Raw genomic sequence first — 11,295 nt, 5'->3', positions numbered from 1 at the left:
TATTAATATAGGACCTCAGTGATCTGTGTCATAGTACTACTTCATGTTATGGTATTAATATAGGACCTCAGTGATCTGTGTCATAGTACTACTTCATGTTATGTTATTAATATAGGACCTTAGTGGTCTGTGTCATAGTACTATTTCATGTTATGTTATTAATATAGGACCTTAGTGGTCTGTGTCATAGTACTACTTCATGTTATGGTATTAATATAGGACCTTAGTGGTCTGTGTCATAGTACTACTTCATGTTATGGTATTAATATAGGACCTTAGTGGTCTGTGTCATAGTACTACTTCATGTTATGTTATTAATATAGGACCTCAGTGGTCTGTGTCCTAGTACTACTTCATGTTGTGGTATTAATATAGGACCTCAGTGATCTGTGTCATAGTACTACTTCATGTTATGGTATTAATATAGGACCTTAGTGGTCTGTGTCATAGTACTACTTCATGTTATGGTATTAATATAGGACCTTAGTGGTCTGTGTCATACTACTTCATGTTATGGTATTAATATAGGACCTTAGTGGTCTGTGTCATAATACTACTTCATGTTATGGTGTTAATATAGGACCTCAATGGTCTGTGTCATAGTACTACTTCATGTTATGGTATTAATATAGGACCTTAGTGGTCTGTGTCATTCTACTTCATGTTATGGTGTTAATATAGGACCTCAGTGGTCTGTGTCATTCTACTTCATGTTATGGTGTTAATATAGGACCTCAGTTGTCTGTGTCATTCTACTTCATGTTATGGTGTTAATATAGGACCTCAGTGGTCTGTGTCCTAGTACTACTTCATGTTGTGGTATTAATATAGGACCTCAGTGATCTGTGTCATAGTACTACTTCATGTTATGGTATTAATATAGGACCTCAGTGGTCTGTGTCATAGTACTACTTCATGTTATGGTATTAATATAGGACCTCAGTGGTCTGTGTCATTCTACTTCATGTTATGGTGTTAATATAGGACCTCAGTGGTCTGTGTCATACTACTTCATGTTATGGTGTTAATATTGGACCTCAGTGGTCTCCGTCATGCTACTTCATGTTAGGGTGTTAATATAGGACCTAAGTGGTCTGTGTCATTCTACTTCATGTTATGGTATTAATATAGGACCTCAGTGGTCTGTGTCATAGTACTACTTCATGTTATGTTATTAATATAGGACCTTAGTGGTCTGTGTCATGGTACTACTTCATGTTATGGTATTAATATAGGACCTTAGTGGTCTGTGTCATAGTACTACTTCATGTTATGGTATTAATATAGGACCTTAGTGGTCTGTGTCATAGTACTACTTCATGTTATGGTATTAATATAGGACCTTAGTGGTCGGTCATAGCACAACTTCATGTTATGGTATTAATATAGGACCTCAGTGATCTGTGTCATAGTACTACTTCATGTTATGGTATTAATATAGGACCTCAGTGGTCTGTGTCATAGTACTACTTCATGTTATGGTATTAATATAGGACCTTAGTGGTCTGTGTCATAGTACTACTTCATGTTATGGTATTAATATAGGACCTCAGTGATCTGTGTCATAGTACTACTTCATGTTATGTTATTAATATAGGACCTTAGTGGTCTGTGTCATAGTACTATTTCATGTTATGGTATTAATATAGGACCTTAGTGGTCTGTGTCATAGTACTACTTCATGTTATGGTATTAATATAGGACCTTAGTGGTCTGTGTCATAGTACTACTTCATGTTATGGTATTAATATAGGACCTCAGTGATCTGTGTCATAGTACTACTTCATGTTATGTTATTAATATAGGACCTCAGTGATCTGTGTCATAGTACTACTTCATGTTATGGTATTAATATAGGACCTTAGTGGTCTGTGTCATAGTACTACTTCATGTTATGGTATTAATATAGGACCTTAGTGGTCTGTGTCATACTACTTCATGTTATGGTATTAATATAGGACCTTAGTGGTCTGTGTCATAATACTACTTCATGTTATGGTGTTAATATAGGACCTCAGTGGTCTGTGTCATAGTACTACTTCATGTTATGGTATTAATATAGGACCTTAGTGGTCTGTGTCATTCTACTTCATGTTATGGTGTTAATATAGGACCTCAGTGGTCTGTGCCATTCTACTTCATGTTATGGTGTTAATATAGGACCTCAGTGGTCTGTGTCATTCTACTTCATGTTATGGTGTTAATATAGGACCTCAGTGGTCTGTGTCCTAGTACTACTTCATGTTGTGGTATTAATATAGGACCTCAGTGATCTGTGTCATAGTACTACTTCATGTTATGGTATTAATATAGGACCTCAGTGGTCTGTGTCATAGTACTACTTCATGTTATGGTATTAATATAGGACCTCAGTGGTCTGTGTCATTCTACTTCATGTTATGGTGTTAATATAGGACCTCAGTGGTCTGTGTCATAGTACTACTTCATGTTATGGTATTAATATAGGACCTTAGTGGTCTGTGTCATACTACTTCATGTTATGGTGTTAATATAGGACCTCAGTGGTCTGTGTCATGCTACTTCATGTTATGGTGTTAATATAGGACCTCAGTGGTCTGTGTCATTCTACTTCATGTTATGGTATTAATATAGGACCTCAGTGGTCTGTGTCATAGTACTACTTCATGTTATGGTGTTAATATAGGACCTCAGTGGTCTGTGTCATAGTACTACTTCATGTTATGTTATTAATATAGGACCTTAGTGGTCTGTGTCATAGTACTACTTCATGTTATGGTATTAATATAGGACCTTAGTGGTCTGTGTCATAGTACTACTTCATGTTATGGTATTAATATAGGACCTTAGTGGTCTGTGTCATAGTACTACTTCATGTTATGGTATTAATATAGGACCTTAGTGGTCGGTCATAGCACAACTTCATGTTATGGTATTAATATAGGACCTCAGTGATCTGTGTCATAGTACTACTTCATGTTATGGTATTAATATAGGACCTCAGTGGTCTGTGTCATAGTACTACTTCATGTTATGGTATTAATATAGGACCTTAGTGGTCTGTGTCATAGTACTACTTCATGTTATGGTATTAATATAGGACCTCAGTGATCTGTGTCATAGTACTACTTCATGTTATGTTATTAATATAGGACCTTAGTGGTCTGTGTCATAGTACTATTTCATGTTATGTTATTAATATAGGACCTCAGTGTTCTGTGTCATAGTACTACTTCATGTTATGTTATTAATATAGGACCTTAGTGGTCTGTGTCATAGTACTATTTCATGTTATGTTATTAATATAGGACCTTAGTGGTCTGTGTCATAGTACTACTTCATGTTATGGTATTAATATAGGACCTTAGTGTTCTGTGTCATAGTACTACTTCATGTTATGGTATTAATATAGGACCTTAGTGGTCTGTGTCATAGTACTACTTCATGTTATGTTATTAATATAGGACCTCAGTGGTCTGTGTCCTAGTACTACTTCATGTTGTGGTATTAATATAGGACCTCAGTGATCTGTGTCATAGTACTACTTCATGTTATGGTATTAATATAGGACCTCAGTGGTCTGTGTCATAGTACTACTTCATGTTATGGTATTAATATAGGACCTTAGTGGTCTGTGTCATTCTACTTCATGTTATGGTGTTAATATAGGACCTCAGTGGTCTGTGTCATTCTACTTCATGTTATGGTGTTAATATAGGACCTCAGTGGTCTGTGTCATTCTACTTCATGTTATGGTGTTAATATAGGACCTCAGTGGTCTGTGTCCTTGTACTACTTCATGTTGTGGTATTAATATAGGACCTCAGTGATCTGTGTCATAGTACTACTTCATGTTATGGTATTAATATAGGACCTCAGTGGTCTGTGTCATAGTACTACTTCATGTTATGGTATTAATATAGGACCTCAGTGGTCTGTGTCATTCTACTTCATGTTATGGTGTTAATATAGGACCTCAGTGGTCTGTGTCATAGTACTACTTCATGTTATGGTATTAATATAGGACCTTAGTGGTGTGTGTCATACTACTTCATGTTATGGTGTTAATATAGGACCTCAGTGGTCTGTGTCATGCTACTTCATGTTATGGTGTTAATATAGGACCTCAGTGGTCTGTGTCATTCTACTTCATGTTATGGTATTAATATAGGACGTTAGTTACCTGTGGCATAGTACTACTTCATGCTATGGTATTAATATAGGACCTTAGTGGTCTGTGTCATAGTACTACTTCATGTTATGGTATTAATATAGGACCTCAGTGGTCTGTGTCATAGTACAACTTCATGCTATGGTATTAATATAGGACCTTAGTGGTCTGTGTCATAATACTACTTCATGTTATGGTATTAATATAGGACCTTAGTGGTCTGTCATAGCACAACTTCATGCTATGGTATTAATATAGGACCTCAGTGATCTGTGTCATAGTACTACTTCATGTTATGGTATTAATATAGGACCTTAGTGGTCTGTGTCATAGTACTACTTCATGTTATGGTATTAATATAGGACCTCAGTGATCTGTGTCATAGTACTACTTCATGTTATGTTATTAATATAGGACCTTAGTGGTCTGTGTCATAGTACTATTTCATGTTATGTTATTAATATAGGACCTTAGTGGTCTGTGTCATAGTACTACTTCATGTTATGGTATTAATATAGGACCTTAGTGGTCTGTGTCATAGTACTACTTCATGTTATGGTATTAATATAGGACCTTAGTGGTCTGTCATAGCACAACTTCATGCTATGGTATTAATATAGGACCTCAGTGATCTGTGTCATAGTACTACTTCATGTTATGGTATTAATATAGGACCTCAGTGGTCTGTGTCATAGTACTACTTCATGTTATGGTATTAATATAGGACCTTAGTGGTCTGTGTCATAGTACTACTTCATGTTATGGTATTAATATAGGACCTCAGTGATCTGTGTCATAGTACTACTTCATGTTATGTTATTAATATAGGACCTTAGTGGTCTGTGTCATAGTACTATTTCATGTTATGTTATTAATATAGGACCTTAGTGGTCTGTGTCATAGTACTACTTCATGTTATGGTATTAATATAGGACCTTAGTGGTCTGTGTCATAGTACTACTTCATGTTATGGTATTAATATAGGACCTTAGTGGTCTGTGTCATAGTACTATTTCATGTTATGGTGTTAATATAGGACGTTAGTTACCTGTGGCATAGTACTACTTCATGCTATGGTATTAATATAGGACCTTAGTGGTCTGTGTCATAGTACTACTTCATGTTATGGTATTAATATAGGACCTCAGTGGTCTGTGTAATAGTACAACTTCATGCTATGGTATTTATATAGGACCTTAGTGGTCTGTGTCATAGTACTACTTCATGTTATGGTATTAATATAGGACCTTAGTGGTCTGTGTCATAATACTACTTCATGTTATGGTATTAATATAGGACCTTAGTGGTCTGTGTCATAGTACTATTTCATGTTATGGTATTAATATAGGACCTTAGTGGTCTGTGTCATAGTACTACTTCATGTTATGGTATTAATATAGGACCTTAGTGGTCTGTCATAGCACAACTTCATGCTATGGTATTAATATAGGACCTCAGTGATCTGTGTCATAGTACTACTTCATGTTATGCTATTAATATAGGACCTTAGTGGTCTGTGTCGTAGTACTACTTCATGTTATGGTATTAATATAGGACCTCAGTGATCTGTGTCACAGTACTACTTCATGTTATGTTATTAATATAGGACCTTAGTGGTCTGTGTCATAGTACTATTTCATGTTATGTTATTAATATAGGACCTTAGTGGTCTGTGTCATAGTACTACTTCATGTTATGGTATTAATATAGGACCTTAGTGGTCTGTGTCATAGTACTACTTTATGTTATGGTATTAATATAGGACCTTAGTGGTCTGTCATAGCACAACTTCATGCTATGGTATTAATATAGGACCTCAGTGATCTGTGTCATAGTACTACTTCATGTTATGGTATTAATATAGGACCTCAGTGGTCTGTGTCATAGTACTACTTCATGTTATGGTATTAATATAGGACCTTAGTGGTCTGTGTCATAGTACTACTTTATGTTATGGTATTAATATAGGACCTCAGTGATCTGTGTCATAGTACTACTTCATGTTATGTTATTAATATAGGACCTTAGTGGTCTGTGTCATAGTACTATTTCATGTTATGTTATTAATATAGGACCTTAGTTGTCTGTGTCATAGTACTACTTCATGTTATGGTATTAATATAGGACCTTAGTGGTCTGTGTCATAGTACTACTTCATGTTATGGTATTAATATAGGACCTTAGTGATCTGTGTCATAGTACTACTTCATGTTATGTTATTAATATAGGACCTCAGTGGTCTGTGTCCTAGTACTACTTCATGTTGTGGTATTAATATAGGACCTCAGTGATCTGTGTCATAGTACTACTTCATGTTATGGTATTAATATAGGACCTTAGTGGTCTGTGTCATAGTACTACTTCATGTTATGGTATTTATATAGGACCTTTGTGGTCTGTGTCATGCTACTTCATGTTATGGTGTTAATATAGGACCTCAGTGGTCTGTGTCATAGTACTACTTCATGTTATGGTATTAATATAGGACCTCAGTGGTCTGTGTCATAGTACTACTTCATGTTATGGTATTAATATAGGACCTCAGTGGTCTGTGTCATTCTACTTCATGTTATGGTGTTAATATAGGACCTCAGTGGTCTGTGTCATAGTACTAATTCATGTTATGGTATTAATATAGGACCTTAGTGGTCTGTGTCATACTACTTCATGTTATGGTGTTAATATAGGACCTCAGTGGTCTGTGTCATGCTACTTCATGTTATGGTGTTAATATAGGACCTCTGTGGTCTGTGTCATTCTACTTCATGTTATGGTATTAATATAGGACCTCAGTGGTCTGTGTCATAGTACTACTTCATGTTATGGTGTTAATATAGGACCTCAGTGGTCTGTGTCATAGTACTACTTCATGTTATGTTATTAATATAGGACCTTAGTGGTCTGTGTCATAGTACTACTTCATGTTATGGTATTAATATAGGACCTTAGTGGTCTATGTCATAGTACTACTTCATGTTATGGTTTTAATATAGGACCTTAGTGGTCTATGTCATAGTACTACTTCATGTTATGGTTTTAATATAGGACCTCAGTTGTCTGTGTCATAGTACTACTTCATGTTATGGTATTAATATAGGACCTTAGTGACCTGTGTCGTGAGAACTACTTCGTGTTATGGTATTAATATAGGACTTTAGTGACCTGTGTCTTGAGAACTACTTCATGTGACAGTTTCGTGACGATATAATTGTCGTCTTTACACCGTTTCGTTTTCGTGTATCATAAGTCTTTTACTCCCATTACATATACTTATGAAATATAATTGTGTTACGTTCACGTGCACGTTGTTAAAGGCGAATCTGTTATGATTTTTAAGATAAATCGATACATACTATTCTCCCCATATCAATAAAGACATTACACGAACCTTCATATTGACTTTCTGGAAGGTTTAGTGATACGTGGACTGTCTCAAGTATCACTTGCTGTTTCCTTTGTCAGCACTTTACTGTTCACTGGATTTTAAGGCCATAAACAGGTGGGGACCTGCGTTTTGCCACCATTGTAGCTACTTTTACCTGTAACAATACTTTCTTAAGTCAAAAAGAAATTCAAAAACAAAACAGGTTTGATGAAAATGTCATTGAACTTTCACAGTTGAACAACCAAGATGTTTATTAATTACAATAATGGAGTTGGGTTTCCTTTTGAATACCTTACCAAGATGTTTATTAATTACAATAATGGAGTTGGGTTTCCTTTTGAAGACCTTACCAAGATGTTTATTAATTACAATAATGATGTTGGGTTTCCTTTTGAATACCTTACCAAGATGTTTATTAATTACAATAATAGAGTTGGGTTTCCTTTTGAATACTTTACCAGCGGTCCTAAGGGGAACTTAACCAGGAAATATGACCACAAATAAAGTTACATCCGGATGTCACCTACAAGAGTTTAATAGACGTATATAAAGATGCTACACATTATACAAGTGAAAGACTTAATATAACGTCTTGAACTTCATATTGACCCAACTATATCATACCTTTTGGTCTGAAAGTTGAGCTTCAATCAGAAGACAGTTTGACTTATATTTCAGCAACTAATTTTTTATTAAATGTTTCTATTTATAAGTGTCGTAACAATTGGGGTCTGTACTACAAACCCAAGGGACTTATTATTATTAAAACCTAAAAAGTGTTCCAATATTTCAAATTAATTGTAATCAGTGAAGTAATTTTAATATCTAACTTCAGCGAGGAGTTTCAGGAAGATCCTGAATTTAATGAAAATCGTTGTGAAAGGAACTTGATGTTTATAAAGAAAAAAAGACTCCCAGATGTGAGGGAACACGTGATAAGGGAACACGTGATAAGGGAACACGTGAATTGAGGGTAATATGTACATTGGTACAAGGTCATAACAAGGAGCTGTCATGATTAGTTTAACAACGTACATTTGTTAGATTGAGATTGTAATGACACCAGCAGTGTATTAAAGCTGCAGAGAACTCAACAGGACACCGACGAAACCATCACAACGACAAACAGTGAATCTACTGAATACTGAAAGAAGATTAAATAAATATTGTCTGAAATTTGAATTTGTATGTTTATATTGTAGAGTACAGTAGACAGAGGTGCACTAATGTTACACTGAGGTTGTATATTTATATTATAGAGTACAGCAGACAGAGGTGCACTAATGTTATACTGAAGTTGTATGTTTATATTATAGAGTAGAGTAGACAGAGGTGCACTAAAGTCATACTGAGGATGTATATTTATATTATAGAGTACAGCAGACAGAGGTGCACTAATGTTATACTGAAGTTGTATGTTTATATTATAGAGTAGAGTAGACAGAGGTGCACTAAAGTCATACTGAGGATGTATATTTATATTATAGAGTACAGCAGACAGAGGTGCACTAATGTTATACTGAGGTTGTATGTTTATATTATAGAGTACAGTAGACAGAGGTGCACTGAGGTTGTATATTTATATTATAGAGTACAGCAGACAGAGGTGCACTAAAGTTATACTGAGGATGTATATTTATAATATAGAGTACAATAGACAGAGGTGCACTAATGTTATACTGAATTTGTATATTTATATTATAGAGTAGAGTAGACAGAGGTGCACTAATGTTATACTGAAGTTGTATATTTATATTATAGAGTACAGCAGACAGAGGTGCACTAAAGTCATACTGAGGATGTATATTTATAATACAGAGTACAATAGACAGAGGTGCACTAATGTTATACTGAAGTTGTATGTTTATATTATAGAGTAGAGTAGACAGAGGTGCACTAATGTTATACTGAGGATGTATATTTATAATATAGAGTACAATAGACAGAGGTGCACTAAAGTTATACTGAAGTTGTATATTTATATTATAGAGTACAGCAGACAGAGGTGCACTAATGTTATACTGAGGTTGTATATTTATAATATAGAGTACAATAGACAGAGGTGCACTAATGTTATACTGAAGTTGTATGTTTATATTATAGAGTACAGCAGACAGAGGTGCACTAATGTTATACTGAGGTTGTATATTTATAATATAGAGTACAATAGACAGAGGTGCACTAATGTTATACTGAAGTTGTATGTTTATATTATAGAGTAGAGTAGCCAGAGGTGCACTAATGTTATACTGAAGTTGTATGTTTATAATATAGAGTACAATAGACAGAGGTGCACTAATGTTATACTGAATTTGTATATTTATATTATAGAGTAGAGTAGACAGAGGTGCACTAATGTTATACTGAATTTGTATATTTATATTATAGAGTACAGCAGAGAGAGGTGCACTAAAGTTACACTGAGGATGTATATTTATATTATAGAGTACAGCAGAGAGAGGTGCACTAAAGTTACACTGAGGATGTATATTTATATTATACAGTACAGTAGACAGAGGTGCACTAATGTTATACTGAAGTTGTATATTTATATTATACAGTACAGTAGACAGAGGTGCACTAATGTTATACTGAAGTTGTATTGTATTGTTGGGATATTAAATGTGTTACTAACCAGTCCTTGTTGAGATACTATATAAATTTAGAACCAGTTCTTGTTGAGATACTATATAAAGTACGAACCAGTCCTTGTTGAGATAATCTATAAAGTCCGAACCAGTCCTTGTTGAGATAATCTATAAAGTCCGAACCAGTCCTTGTTGAGATACTATATAAAGTCCGAACCAGTCCTTGTTGAGATACTATATAAAGTCCGAACCAGTCCTTGTTGAGATACTATATAAAGTCCGAACCAGTCCTTGTTGAGATACTATATAAAGTCCGAACCAGTCCTTGTTGAGATACTATATAAAGTCCGAACCAGTCCTTGTTGAGATACTATATAAAGTAGAAACCAGTCCTTGTTGAGATACTATATAAAGTAGAAACCAGTCCTTCTTGAGACTCTATATAAAGTAGAAACCAGTCCTTCTTGAGACTCTATATAAAGTGCGAACCAGTCCTTCTTGAGATACTATATAAAGTACGAACCAGTCCTTCTTGAGATACTATATAAAGTACGAACCAGTCCTTCTTGAGATACTATATAAAGTTCGAACCAGTCCTAGTTGAGATAATATATGAAGTTCGAACCAGTCCTTGTTGAGATATTATATGAAGTTCGAACCAGTCCTTGTTGAGATACTATATGAAGTTCGAACCAGTCCTTGTTGAGATACTATATAAAGTACGAACCAGTCCTTCTTGAGATACTATATAAAGTTCGAACCAGCCCTTCTTGAGATACTATATGAAGTTCGAACCAGTCCTTGTTGAGATAATATATGAAGTTCGAACCAGTTTTTGTTGAGATAATATATGAAGTTCGAACCAGTTCTTGTTGAGATAATATATGAAGTTCGAACCAGTCCTTGTTGAGATACTATATGAAGTTCGAACCAGTCCTTGTTGAGATACTATATAAAGTTCGAACCAGTCCTTGTTGAGATACTATATAAAGTAAGTATCAGTCTTTGTTGGGTTATTAAATAAATTAATAACTATTTCTGTTTGAGATGCATATTGGTAATTAAGAACAAAGCTACATAACGGGCCGTCTGTGCTCTGCGTGTCACGGGTATCGAAACCGAGTTTCTAGCGGTGAGAGTTTGTAGAAATTCCACTGTGCCACTGGTTGAGA

This window comes from Tachypleus tridentatus, chromosome 12, assembly GCF_004210375.1.
Source record: "Tachypleus tridentatus isolate NWPU-2018 chromosome 12, ASM421037v1, whole genome shotgun sequence".
Classification (NCBI taxonomy): domain Eukaryota; kingdom Metazoa; phylum Arthropoda; class Merostomata; order Xiphosura; family Limulidae; genus Tachypleus; species Tachypleus tridentatus.
Note: the sequence above shows the minus strand (reverse complement) of the source record.